Raw genomic sequence first — 13606 nt, forward strand, 5'->3', positions numbered from 1 at the left:
AGCTTAAAATGCAGCTCTGTATCAAGGAAATGGAAAGAACCTAGAGCTACAGATTTTTTTTTTTTTTTTTTTTTTTTTTTTTTTTTTAAACCCGAATCACTTATTTTCAGGAACATTTCTTTCATCCAGAGGTCAAGTCCACATTTTTTTCCCAGTACAAATAGTCTTTTAAAACATTTATAACCAGTCTGTGCCAGTTGTAGGTAACAAGTAGTGGGCTTCTGATTGAGGGTTTAGAATTTAAACTCTGGAGGTTCACCCACATGCACATTTCCACTATATTTTTCTACTGTTTGTTGACATTTACAGTTTAAGTTATTTTTTGACCTATGAAGGAAGCTTGATTTTTTCTGGGGAAAAAAAATCTGAATTTGTAAACAGAATGATAATTACAATACCACAGTATACTATGATGATCTAGAGATCATCTGCTCCAACCCTCCCCTATTCAAGGAGGGTCAGCTAGACCAAAAACCTCAGCTGTTTAAACAAATTTATTAAACAGCTATATTTGGCTTTTATGACCACTGGCCCAGTCTTTGTTACTATTTTTTTTTTTTTTTCTGTGTACTGACAATATCAACATGCCCTCTCTCCCTGTTAGTACAGATTCATTATGTCTGTTTTGAGATTACAACATTGTAGTTTTAAAAGACAGTTGTCATCATATACAAGCCTTTCCAGTGACTTAGTCGCTACAGTCTCATCAGTGGAAGAACTGGGTCACGCAGTCTATATGAAAACCCCTGGGCCTTGGCCCCAAAGCAAAAGTGGTCTTTGAGGTCAATGCAAGCTGATCTACAGAAAGGAAAATCACAGGGAAAACATGATTTCCACATCACAAATGTCATTTCACAGTAAGATTCACTCTTTCTAGGAGAACCATCCGGAGGAAGAAGTAAAAGATTGTGGCTAAATGCTGTACTAAATAATGACAGCCAATATCAAACTCTATCCATACTTGATAATACTCTATCATCTACTATGAATCTGATGAGTCAAGGATTCAGCAGATTCCAAAGAGGAAAAATGTTCTATGGAGAGGCAATTTCCTCATAAGTGTCTGCAGAGTGAGGACATGCCCATGTTCCTAACACATATGTACACACAGAAAAAGAAAAGCCCCATCTTTCAGTTCTACCTCATGAGTTAACGAATTCCAAAAAGTTAAAATTAGGCTGTTAAAAATCTAATAGGTTTTTCAGAGTTCATTATTTATCACTCATTTTTCAATTATTTCTTTAGATTCTGGGCTATAGAATATCATGGAAGAGAAAAGGAACAGAAAGCCTGCAAAATTAGTTATGGAAGCAATAATATTAACATGCATGGAGGAGGTATTAAGAGCTAGTATCAGATCCAAACTGAGTCTTAAAGGAACAGGGAAAAGCACCATCTTTATTTCACCATCAGTTTTGGAAAGTCTATAGGCCTAAGATAGCGCTCTGGCTGGCCAAGGATACTGCTGTGCCCAGTAAATTAGGTGGGTTTTTAAAACAGAAGAAAACAATTGAGAGTGGGGGGACAGGGAAGATGGAGGAAGTTGCAAAAATGTTGGTCTTATGATTTAATTAGTTTAATTGCATTCACAAACATTCAAATACTATACACATAGAAGCTCAATAAAGAAAGTAAATTTTAGCACATCACTATAGGACTGGAAGAGATGAAGAGCTCTTCCCAGGATCAAATTTATAGAAGAAATCAGAAATGCTCCACAATGGCACAGCCAAGAGCTGGATGGTGTTACAGCTGATGATTTAACCTAAAAGGAAAAGAAGTGTTGAATAGATACTTCTTACATATGAGCTCTTGCCAAAGCTGGAGACTATATCTCCTGTGACATTTGTGATTGAATTATGGCTAGCTTAAAGCAACATCATTGTTAATCCACTGGTCTGTCAAATCTCTCTAATGTGTTACTTTGGCCAAGACAATGTTTTGTACTTAATTTCTTCCATGAAATTAGAGTTGTTAGGTTTGTTTATCTTTTAGTAATTTGGTTTAGTTTTGTATTAGTTTGTTTCTTCTCTCTAATAAAAATAATTAGCACATAAACAGAGGCAATTTATTTTTAACATGTCAGCATGAGTCAATAATTCTGGTAGCAAATGTAATTTAGCCAGGAAATTGCAGAAATACTTGCCCAGGTGTTTAAGTCAATAAAGTTTCCCCTTATATAGTATACACAAATACTATGTGGTGTAGAAAACTGGTGCTGATACATAAGATGGATTATCATGTATGTATTTTTCTTTAAAGTTAATCATACCCACTCCTAAGGTCTAACTAGGACTAACTAGGTGCTGAAACTTGGAAGGTGTAAATTAAATCATTTTACTGTAACTAATTTTCACTTACAGTTCTTCAGTGTGCAATTTACACCCACTTATAATCCTTTAGATTTCAACTGTGTGGTTATAAGTGTCTTGTGTGAAAACTAAGTAGGCTTGTCTCCACCAGAAGACTGTATCTTTAAAACAGACATTTTTCACATGATGAGGTTACTCTGGCCTTAGTCTTACAGAGTCTAGCACAAATACATTCCTCAAATTGCAGATCTATACCTCAAAACCCATCTTCTCATCCTCAAGTATTTGACTGCTTAACAAGACTGTTCCACATAGCCATATCCTAGGATAACACTAAACAGAAAATTAAACACTCTTTTTTTTCAACATTTCATCATCTATACAATATAAACAAACTGCTTTCCAGATTATGTGCTTATATATTTGCTTTTTCCTGTCTACATTCTGATGGAAAAATAAATCTTGTCTTTTCTTGTAAAATTCCAGAGCTCTTCTTTCATCTTCGAGAAAAAAAATCATGACTACCTCTTAATGACTTTTCTTGATGTGACTGAGTAAGTAGCAAAGTACTAAATGGAGAAAACAATGTACTTTTCTTAGTGCTTTCTTACTAATTGTTGCTCACCAATCCTCTTTATGTTCATTGCTGATTGCATCCACCACCTGCTTCCAACAGAATTTTCCATTACTCTACCAGGCTATATAAAGTTATAGAGCTGACTGCTTGTTTCATTGTTTTCTGGGTGGAATATTGAAGGGAATGAATATATTGTCTTGACAAATAATTTATTAATCACATTGTATTTCTACAATTTAATTTATTACATATTCAAGAAAAAAACAATCTAAGTAGATCTACCTTATTTTTACACATTTGCTTTAAAATACATTAAAATCTGCTAGAATCAATGATAAATACTTGTCATAGCTTTAATTCTTTTTTTTTTAACTAAATCAAGCCACACTTTTTTTTTAGACAAAAAAAAATGAGTAATGATTTTACATAAACAGACCTCTAAATCATTCACACCCCAGAAGGAAAAGGAGATACATTAAAAGATCCTTAAGGTGCTTTCAGAAAACAAAAGCATAGGAAGGTATGGTTAACAGGTGAAATGCACTTCATAACTGTTTGTTCCTGGGTACAATGGAGAAGCATTAGGATTTTAGTCAGGAGAGAGTTTCAAAGAAAATTTCTGTAACAGTGTGTGAACTACTGATAGTACATTTTCCTGTCATTCAGATGAGAGGGTTCCTTGTTGCAGAGATTCATAGAGAGATAAGATTTTTATCAGAACATTCTTGAAATTTTGTAATAAGTCTAGATTTACAGCGCAGAGAATGAGCTTTTACCATTTTGGATTTTCTAAGTTATTCTTCGTTGTCATTTAAGCATCCTTCATGATTGAGTGACTTGGCTGAAAAAGGGCAAAAGGGACTTTATACTAATGCTAAATGTGCTTGTATTTTGAACAAACTGCTCTGAATACTTTCAATCAGGAAAGAATGCCCAAAATAAGAACAAAAACCTTGACCCTATTCCTGTCTCTTACAGGAAAAAAAAAAAAAAAATAGAAAAAACACATAACCATTTCAGTGACAGACATTAATCTAAAATCATTACATTTTAAATCGCTGTTCATTACATCCTAAGTCCAGCACAATGTTTAGAAAAGGCCTTATATATATAATTGCATATGTTTTTTTTTAGGAAATTCAAGAAATTACTATTTTTCATCATTCTTTCATTATTCTAAGCTGTAGTTTCTGGTTGTATTTGTAAAAAGAAAATTCCAGAAGCCATCAATAGTTCAATACATATTGCAGTTCACTGGATGTTGAATATGCGAACACTTGAATATACATATGACTGTCTGTCATTCTTCCCATGTCCAGAAGAAGGCTGGCCAACTGCATTTGGGCACTGAGAACAGAGCCTTCTTTCTGTCTTTATACGGTATTGTTAAGTTAGGAGATTTTTGTTTATGTTGAGGCGATAAGGCACTAAAAACCTGAAAAGATCCCATGTTCAGGACTCAGTACAATATTTGACTCCCATGGTGGTCTTGTATCACAATCAAATGAGAAAAAAATCAACCACCAAAAAAAGAACACATTGTTGATTGAGTATTCCATTAAATATACATTTTTCTGTATTTTTCCATAATTTTGGTAGAGCAGAGCATATAGCCAGAAAATAAATAATAACAATTGACAACCTAGGGCAAACCTAGGTTCATCTTATCTAATTATCCCCATAAAAAGTATCCTTAGCAACTTTAAATTTCTCTATTTTTATTATTTGCTGATGAAATGTTTAAATGTAATATTTCAAGCACAACTGCACAAAGAGTAGAAGCAATTCAGGGTTTTCCCATTTAATGAAATAATTTAACTGGCAGGCATTACTGAGGAGAGCAGTTGTACCTGAGCTATAAATTTAGGTTCCATTTCATGAAGATTTTTAAGCATATAAATATCAAAAGTGATTCTAATCTGTTGACCTCAGTAAGAGCTACTCACAAGTGTAAAACTATTTATGTATTTAACTGTTTTGATAAATAGACTGTGAAGCTGAATTATCAATAATTGAGGCTCATAATATTTCAGAATTCTTAAACATCTTTCTTTGTTTTTATCCTATAGCCATCTAACTTCTTTTGTGTGTGTGCGTATCAAATAAAATTTCCTGAATTTCAAAACTTATTTTAAAAACACTCTAGCACTGACAGAAAACAGGTTAAATATCATGGCTCTTGGATCTTTTAGGGTCATTAATACTTTTTTTTTTTTTTTTTTTTCCAAAATATTGCAAAAATTACACAATGTATCACAAGGCAATCTGAGTGCTAGTCACTGACTTCCTCTTGGAGTGATACACAGGAATAACCTGTTCAGTGAAAGAGAATAATGTCTCATTCGCTCTTACAGCAACCTGCATAACTTTGGTCAGATGCCTTGTTATATGCCAGGTTGAAAAGTAGGGCAACATTTTTTTTTCTCTCAGTTTTCTCTATCACTGAAAACAGACTGATAAATAAGAGAAAATGTAGGAAATTTGAAGGTCAAATTTCAGCCTAGTCATGTACTGAGTTGCAGAAGAGATGTCCTGGAGAAATGGTAGACAGTCAGAACAAGGGGCTGAAACTCTCAAGAAATAAGGTGATTTGTGCTCATAAATTTAGAGTGGATGTACCTGATCTTCAACTTCTTCATCCTTTTGTTTATCAGTCACTTGTTTGTAAAATAAGCTGTTTGAGGTAAAGCCTATCTATGTTGGAAATATTTACACGTTTATGGAAGTCTCAGAGCATTTCCCTAATATAAATGAAGACATGTGCTTAGTTAAATTGTATTATCTCGACATTGTTTAATTTGTATTTAGTTGCAGGCCAAATCATATTTCGACTATGGACAAAGAATTGCCATTGCTTCAAATGAATAAACCACACTAATTACAAAGCAGGGCTTTTCTTTCCTTACAGGAAAATAATTAAAAATCTTCAATAATGTTCTGATTGAACTATCACTTTTGAAAGGACTGTGATACAACATTATTCACAAAATAGCTGGTGAAAAGGTTCTTGTTAGTTACAGTCTCTGCTGAGAGTTTTGCAGTACACACAAATCCTTTAATTTCTCCCCTCCTTCTCCAAAATGTTACTGAAAACTGACTTAAATTTAGAATATCTCACAGTAACTAAATTCTAATAACTTGAGCCTCTTGTGTTTTTTGAATCTATCTGCTGGACTATAGAGTAACATAGCAACGAGTAGTTGTCATTCTGAGATACAAGGCAGAAAAATGAGGCGGAAAAATTATTTCACTCCTCCTGTCGCATACAAATGCGACTAACATAACGTACATTTGTGTACTACACATATTATCCCCCAAAAGGCACTCGTTCATCATTAGCTGAACAGAAATGCTGAAATTGATATTTTGTTTTTCTATATTTCTCTAAATGATTACAAAATTAAAATATCATGCAGTTGAATACCTGCTGTTGAACACTCACAGCCACAAACCCCAATAACGCTGTTTCAGGTGAGGACAGGAAGAACATCATGTGTCAGATCTTTTCTTGAGAGCATTTACCAACAGCCCATTAGAGATGTCATGGGGTGTGTTTGTGTCTGATTATCCCCTACTGCTCCATGACAGCTTTGTAAAAGAAACATCATGATAGACACAAAGAAAGTGTAAAGCATACCAAAGTGCATAATACCACAAACCATGTGTTTATGATGGTCTTGTCTTTGTATTAGCAGGTTTCAGTCCTAATTCTCTGGGCTTGCTGAGGGGTCTAATTTAGTTTTGTGTTCTCCTACACTTCTCTGTGAATGAGTATCATAAAAGGGAATAAAAGCTCTTCTGCACGAGAATCAGTGAAAACATAGATCTGCTAGTTTTGGTGGACTTTTCTGGCATAGAGTAAGTTGAATACACTACCATGTTAAGATATTTTTGCAAGAAGTGCAAATGTGCAAATTAAATGCAACTTTGCATTTAATTTGTTGCAGTTGTTCTGAAATGTCAGCTAGTTTAATCAACAGTTTTGACTAAAATCCAACATGCCTATCTGTCTACTTCGTATGATTTAAATAACTCCATTGTGATCTTTGAAAACTGCACACCTAACTGTAAAGTCTCTAAATGACTGTCATTCTGACCTCTCAGAAGATCATGTCCAACCCTTCATTAACATGTGGTGTGCCACAAAATCATATTTTTTTATTCATTCAGAGATGAGTATTCTTTAGACACAGTCTTCAATAAAACTTGTAGTGTATCACTTGTAATATGCAAATACAGAGAATTTTTCTTCCCCAGAATTTAGTCTGCAAAAGGTTGCTGGCTGCAAAAACACAGTAAAATAGATAAGTCTGCAACAATAAATCATATCTATCCCAAAGCTGGATAATGAGGGAGTGGCTTTGATCTTACCAGTGAAAGGGGATGTTAGTGGAGATGATTAGAGATAAATCCTCTATTTACTTAGTATGCAATTATGCTTATCATTGACATCATGGTTGCCATAAAGAAGCAACACAAAATTTTATGGCCAGAAGGAAGAGTCTATCCTATGTCAGTAAGTTTGCATATAGCCCTAAAGAGGTGCACTCATACATCTTGTGGTTTAACATATAAAAAGCTCTCCTGTATCTGAAAAGGGTGATCTTCCTGAGGGTTTGTTGCCTATACAGTCTAACTCTCTTTGTAGCATTCATTTCACAAACCATTCTTCATTTATTATTGTTTGAATCATTTTAGCGAAGCCTTTATGATTACAATGCAAAATGACTGATCTGTGTGACAGCTCCTGAAACCTTGAGACTTAGTGAGACTTGCTTTATTGCAATATTCAGAGTATTGCTCATGATCCAGCACTCAACAGACTATCAATCATTGTCAGCAATATATAATTATGTATTTTTTAAAAGAAGAAAATATTTTCTAACCTCCAGGTAGCATAAAACACTTAGAAGTAATTGCTAGGGATATGACATAGAGATGCTGTCTCACATGCAAAGAGTTTGACTGTAAAGTAAGTAAAAGATAATAAAAACAAAGTAAAAGTAAAATGATGTGCCATGGATCTGCCTTCTGACACACATACAAAATCATTGCATAACTCTCAATCCCTAATCAATGAGGCTGCATCATGCCATAATTCTGAAATTTATGCTTTAAATTTTATGACACATCTTACAGAAATTTCAGTAGTCTTAGCTGAGAATTATCTTTAAATAGCACAAAAAAAATTGCCTAAGACCACACTACAAGCAGTGTGTCATGAGGTGAACAATGCAAAGCATATTTATTACCTTTCCCATGGGAATAAGAATAACATAGGTTAACGTAGCAAGGTGACAGTGCATTACATTCATATTGTAGACAATATAATTCTTGCTCTTACCTCAGTGGTGGGACACAAAGTGTCCCAGATAAATGCCTATGTAAAGTTGGGATGTGTTTTAGCCATATGTTTTCTGCACCAACTCTGGCCCTGACTCAGGCATGGGAGATAATTTCTATGGGCCAGAGCTGAGAATGAGATTTGAGGGACTCCAGTGCACAGTATTCCCCCTCTCCCATGGCGGTAGTATTTCCCACAGAATGTTATGGGCTAGAAGAGTTCAAACAAGCTCTGAAAGAATTCCAAAATTATGGTTTAAAGATGATTTCCTCAGAGCTGTGTTTATCTCACCTTCACTGTAAGTGCTGAAAAGCCATAACGGAGGATCTAGATTTGCAATAGATTTGTAATATGAAAAAAACAGCTCACAGCTTCTTGTGAAGCCTTTCAGATTGGTCATTTGTGTGTTTTTTTTTTCTTTTTTCTATCTCAAATTTAATTGGCTAAAGCATGAATATAAGTCAGCCTGGGCCCTGAGGGAGAATGAAGCCCACTGTGAAGATACTCTTTATTTGAACATTGTAGATCACTACTTCAGGTTGAGAAGAAGGCCGCTCTAGACCTTGGCTAGTCTCACCACCACTGGCTAGTCTCAGGGCTGTAGAGAAGCCTTGGTAACTTGATAATATGTACTAATCTACAACCAGAAGCAAGATGAATAGCTATTCTCAACATCTGGTTACCTGCAGAAGGTGGGAAGGGGGGACTGGAGCCATTTCTGATTTACTTTGGCACCTTTTTAGTTTTCCCATGTTTCTTTTCTAGAATAGCTTGCCCTGCCTGCAGAAGGCTAGTTTATACCATTTGGTTCACTGAGCAAAGGGCACTGGTCCTTATTTTTTTCTCTTTGTGCTACAGTTTTCTGTCAGCCTCTCCAGCCTCTCTGGTCCATATTTCCAGCTCTTGAGGTTCCAGCCTCAGTCATCTCCCTGTTTATTGTTCATTCTCCCATGGTACAGATCTGCTATGTGAAAATATGGCTGTGTTTTGAAAAAAGTGGAATAAAAATTCGTTTCTATAATAATATATTAACAACTTAACATATAATCTCTTACACTAACAGGTATGAATAGATATTCCAAGTAAACTGACATTTCCAACTTCTGTCTTCCAGGAATAAGAACATTTGTTCAGCTTTGCAGAAATTTTTCACCTAGCAGTTAACCAGTTTGTCACTCACCACAATTTTCCCAAATAGAAATAATGCTAACTTTGGTGGTCCTCCCTACTTCCCAAAAGCAGGTCTCACTATTGAAACTCTATTTGCCAAAGGACATACATTTCTGGAGGCAAAATTAACATACTTCAGATGGTACTGTGATGTGTCAAAGAAGTAAGCTCTGTGTCCAACTCTGCATACTCTAAAGACAAAGAAGCAAAACATCCTGCAAGGTGTGGACTGTGTCCATTGCTTCCAATATTTTATTCCATGAGCTACAGAAACAATGGCTCTTGGAAAAGGTTCAAACCTGCTGATGTGAGTGTTATTTTAGGATATGAATACAGATATTACTTGAATTTGGTCACAGATAAAATGGTTGAAAGAGGTGAACCCAAAGTTTGCATCTATTGCATTGCTCAGAAAGACACAAATCTGTATATTTTGTTTTGAAGAATAATTTTTAAAAAAGCTTTTTTTTTTTTTCTTCAGAACAAAAAGAAATAAAAATACTATATCTACTACAGTAGATATAGTACCTGTGGTTTCCCTGACAGGATCTGGAATAACTTATTTGCAGACGTTTTGGTAAATATTCTAAATGTCGAGTTTCTTTACCTGTCTTTCTTTCCTCTTCTACTTCAATAAGGACTAAGGTATATAGCCTTATGGGAAAGGAAATAAGACATGTGAATTGTGTCAAAAGCTGTGGAAAAAAAATAAGCAAAAGTATTCTCCTGAACAAACCGCTGAGGGTTTATTTCCTTTTCTTGTGTAGTAAATCATTTATGAGCAAAGGCTGAGAGAGCTGGGTCTGTTCAGCCTGGAGAAGAGGAGGCTGAGGGGGGACCTGATCAGCGTGTATAAATACCTCAAGGGAGGGAGGGAGGAGGAGGGGGGCGGCCTCTTTTCAGTGGTGGGCAGGGATAGGACTAGAGGAAATGGCTTCAAACTGAAGCATCGGAAGTTCCACAGGAACTTAAGGAAGCATTTCTTCACTGTGAGGGTGACAAAGCACTGGAACAGGCTGCCCAGAGAGGTTGTGGAGTCTCCTTCTTTGGAGATCTTTAAAACCCGCTTGGATGCAGCCCTGTGCCACCTGCTCTAGGTGACCCTGCGTGAGCAGGGGAGTTGGACTCGATGACCTCTGAGGTCCCTTCCAACCTTCGGCATTCTATGATTCTATGATTCTATGATTTATGATCTGTTCCATTTCTTTCCTCAAAGAAGCCCATAGCTAATAGCGACAGACATCAAAAAAAAAAGGGGAATTGGGCCCTCTAGTCAGTGAATCCTCAGTGATTAATTCAGATAAATAATTTTGAAATTTGAAGTCACTCAAACTATTTACCTGACTGTAGTCTTTCTTCTAACACAGGAAGTTTGGCTGCAAATCTGAATCTAGTTGTACTATAGATATTTTCCTATTAAAGCTCAGAGAGAGCTTTAGCAAGAGAGAGTGAATACAGGAACACATATATGTTCTTGGCATCAATTCCTGGTCTTCTGTTCTTTGGTAGAAGTACAGTAGCAAAGAACTAACAGCCTGTTTTAATCTAAAATCATATTTTTATAACATTCTACAAATGGATAGTATTTGTTAATTTTTTTTTTACCACGGAGTTTGCATATAATTAGCAGATAATCAAAAAGACAATTTTTATTGTCCTTTGTTAGCTTTAGAGATCTTTCTGAAATGCATAAAAACATCTACAACCTCACTAAAAATCCCTTAGAGAGCGTAGCCATCTTATATTGATGAGCTTTGTACTTCATCTAGCTTCATTTAGAGACGGTAGCCAGGCTGCACTCTTCTTAGGAGAACTCTAGATGGCATTATATTTCATTAGGGAAGTTCTGATATTTCCTTATTATATTGTCCAGAAGGCTTATCACAGTGACTGACAGCTGTGCAATGCAAAATTGAAAAGAAGCAGCCAGGGACCATCTGGTCAAGACAGAACATACACTTGCTCAGGATAATTATTTTCATATGAAATTTCCTATGTTTCTATGGTCCTGAAAAGAATTCCTAGAATTCCTTAGCAATTACATAGCAGCATAATTCTCAGGAGTACATTACTCAGGAATAATACCTAGCAGCTACTCAGGAGTGTATTACTCTGGTGCTTATTACTTGGTAGTGTATTAGTCAGGAGTAATACTTAGTAATTACTCCTGAGCGATTGTCAAAGCTGACAGAACAAGCAAGGAGAAAGAAGCAAACAATAAAGGTGGAAAAACGAAGAGCAAGGAAGCATACAAGGTGAGAGTTTAAAAGTAAATAATAATTTTCCACTGAGTGAGTAGGCAGGAGCTAATATTTTATAACCAAGGCAGAAATTGGTGAGGATCAGGGGTTACAGTGTCATTCCAAGAGCCTCTGGAAACAGCTTTTTATTCTGCACCAAACATGGGCACTGTGCAAAGTTGCCAAACATTCAGCTTTCATATATCGCTCTTCTTCAAGGAGGAGCTCCTCCTAATGCAATCCTGTAAATAAGCATTCGCTGTGACTGTGCACATTTCACCTTATGTTGCCGCCAACATTGCAAGAGCACATGGTATCATCACCAAAGACATCTCACTCCCCATGTACATGGCATGGTATGTGAGTGACTCACCCCGGTCCCAAGGGCACACCCTGTGCACCTCTGATAAAAACAGGAGTGAAAGAACAGTAGGAATAGAACAGTAGGAATGGAAGGAGTTAAAGTAGTAAAACCTCCGATATTCTAAATCCTTGTCTAAATCAGCAACTACAGTGCATACATTATATAAAACCACCAAGCAATAAAATGCACCATAAAATTGACAATAACTCCGCTATGAGGTCTATCTGTGGCTATCCCCATTCCAAGGAAGAAAAGGAAAAAAATATTTTTAACAGTCAGTCTTGCACATTACTTTATCTGTCACAAACTTAAGATTTTCTTAAAGATTATTTGGTTCTTCCTTTATGTCTATCAAAGATCTTGCAGTTTTAGTCCAAGTAAGCTCCAGGGGCTCTCCTGACTTATCAGCCTAAAGATCACCTTGCTTTCAGGCCAGAAAAAGGCAATCTTCACTATTTCATAATTGCAAAAATGTTATTTCAGAGCACCAGGACTTTCTTACATTCCTAAAAAAAGAAAGAGGAACATCAGGGGAGAGACTTGCCAGACCTGTATGCCCAATATACAAAAAGAACCTCCTAAAATGATAAAGAGCAAAATAAGTTTGTGAGTGATTTTTCATGAATGGATACTGAAACATTAATATAGAAATTATAAAATAAAAAGCTAAATGAAAAGAAAGGCAAATAGAATTTGCATCACATGAAAAACAAATTTTATTTTGTGCAGGCACGTATTTCATACAGTTTTGTTTTCTCCCTTGCTAACATTTTTGTTATATTACTATATTATTATATTATTTCTTGCCATGCTGAAGTTAACCAAATGTGTCCATTGTTTTTAAGAAAAATGATTTGCTCCTCTACTCATTTCCCAAAAAAAAAAAAAAAAGCACTTTTTGTGCAGAACAAAGTGAAAGTAAGCATGACAGAGTAAGCATGACAGAACTGCCATCTCTGCTGTGCTGCAATGACAGAACTGCCATCTCTGCTGTGCTGCAAAATATAGAATATAGAATCCTGGTATTCTAAGAGAATATGCATATTAGTATATATTCCTATAGAAGTCAATAAACATTCAGTACTCAGCATTTCTCAGTAGATACTCAGCAACTTGGAGGATAAAGTCCCTAATTCATTTGGTGAGTAAGTTCAGGTCACACAAGAAGGTGTTTGATTTTTCACTTGAATCTCTAGTTGCAGGGATTTTCACTGTTCCAGGCTGTTTCTGATGGCTACAGACTTTTCATTATCAGAGCCACATTCCCTACAGCATTTTGGTATTGCAGGATATTTATTCTTACCATGGAGTTCTGGCAAACTAATGAACAGTGAAGGAGATGGAAGCAGTGATTTTTCCTGGTGATCCAGCTGCTCAGCACTTGGTATCAAAACCAAGTGATGCTGTCTTCTCCAGCCAGAAGATGGGCACAACCTAGTTGCCAAGAAGAGCATTCTGTCATCGTAATACTTTGCACATCAGGTGCTCTGACTGATTTTGTTGGCATTAATAACTTACTATGTTTCTCTACTATATCAGGTTGTAGTACATTTCCACTTTATATTTTATTGCTTTTTAATCTCTCTTTCACAAAAGCAA

At 35.8% G+C, this 13606-nt stretch overlaps 1 long non-coding RNA gene across 2 annotated transcripts in view; it reads left to right on the forward strand.

The window, feature by feature from the left end:
* LOC112951695 overlaps positions 1-13606 on the forward strand; it is a 68467-nt gene that overhangs the window by 34603 nt on the left and 20258 nt on the right. For both annotated transcript variants that reach the window (XR_003250260.1, XR_003250261.1), the window contains exon 2: positions 2799-2866. This is a non-coding gene — a long non-coding RNA (uncharacterized LOC112951695). The remainder of the gene's footprint in view (positions 1-2798; positions 2867-13606) is intronic.

Source organism: Nothoprocta perdicaria, unplaced genomic scaffold (assembly GCF_003342845.1).
Source record: "Nothoprocta perdicaria isolate Ctin4 unplaced genomic scaffold, notPer1 scaffold_363, whole genome shotgun sequence".
Taxonomy (NCBI): domain Eukaryota; kingdom Metazoa; phylum Chordata; class Aves; order Tinamiformes; family Tinamidae; genus Nothoprocta; species Nothoprocta perdicaria.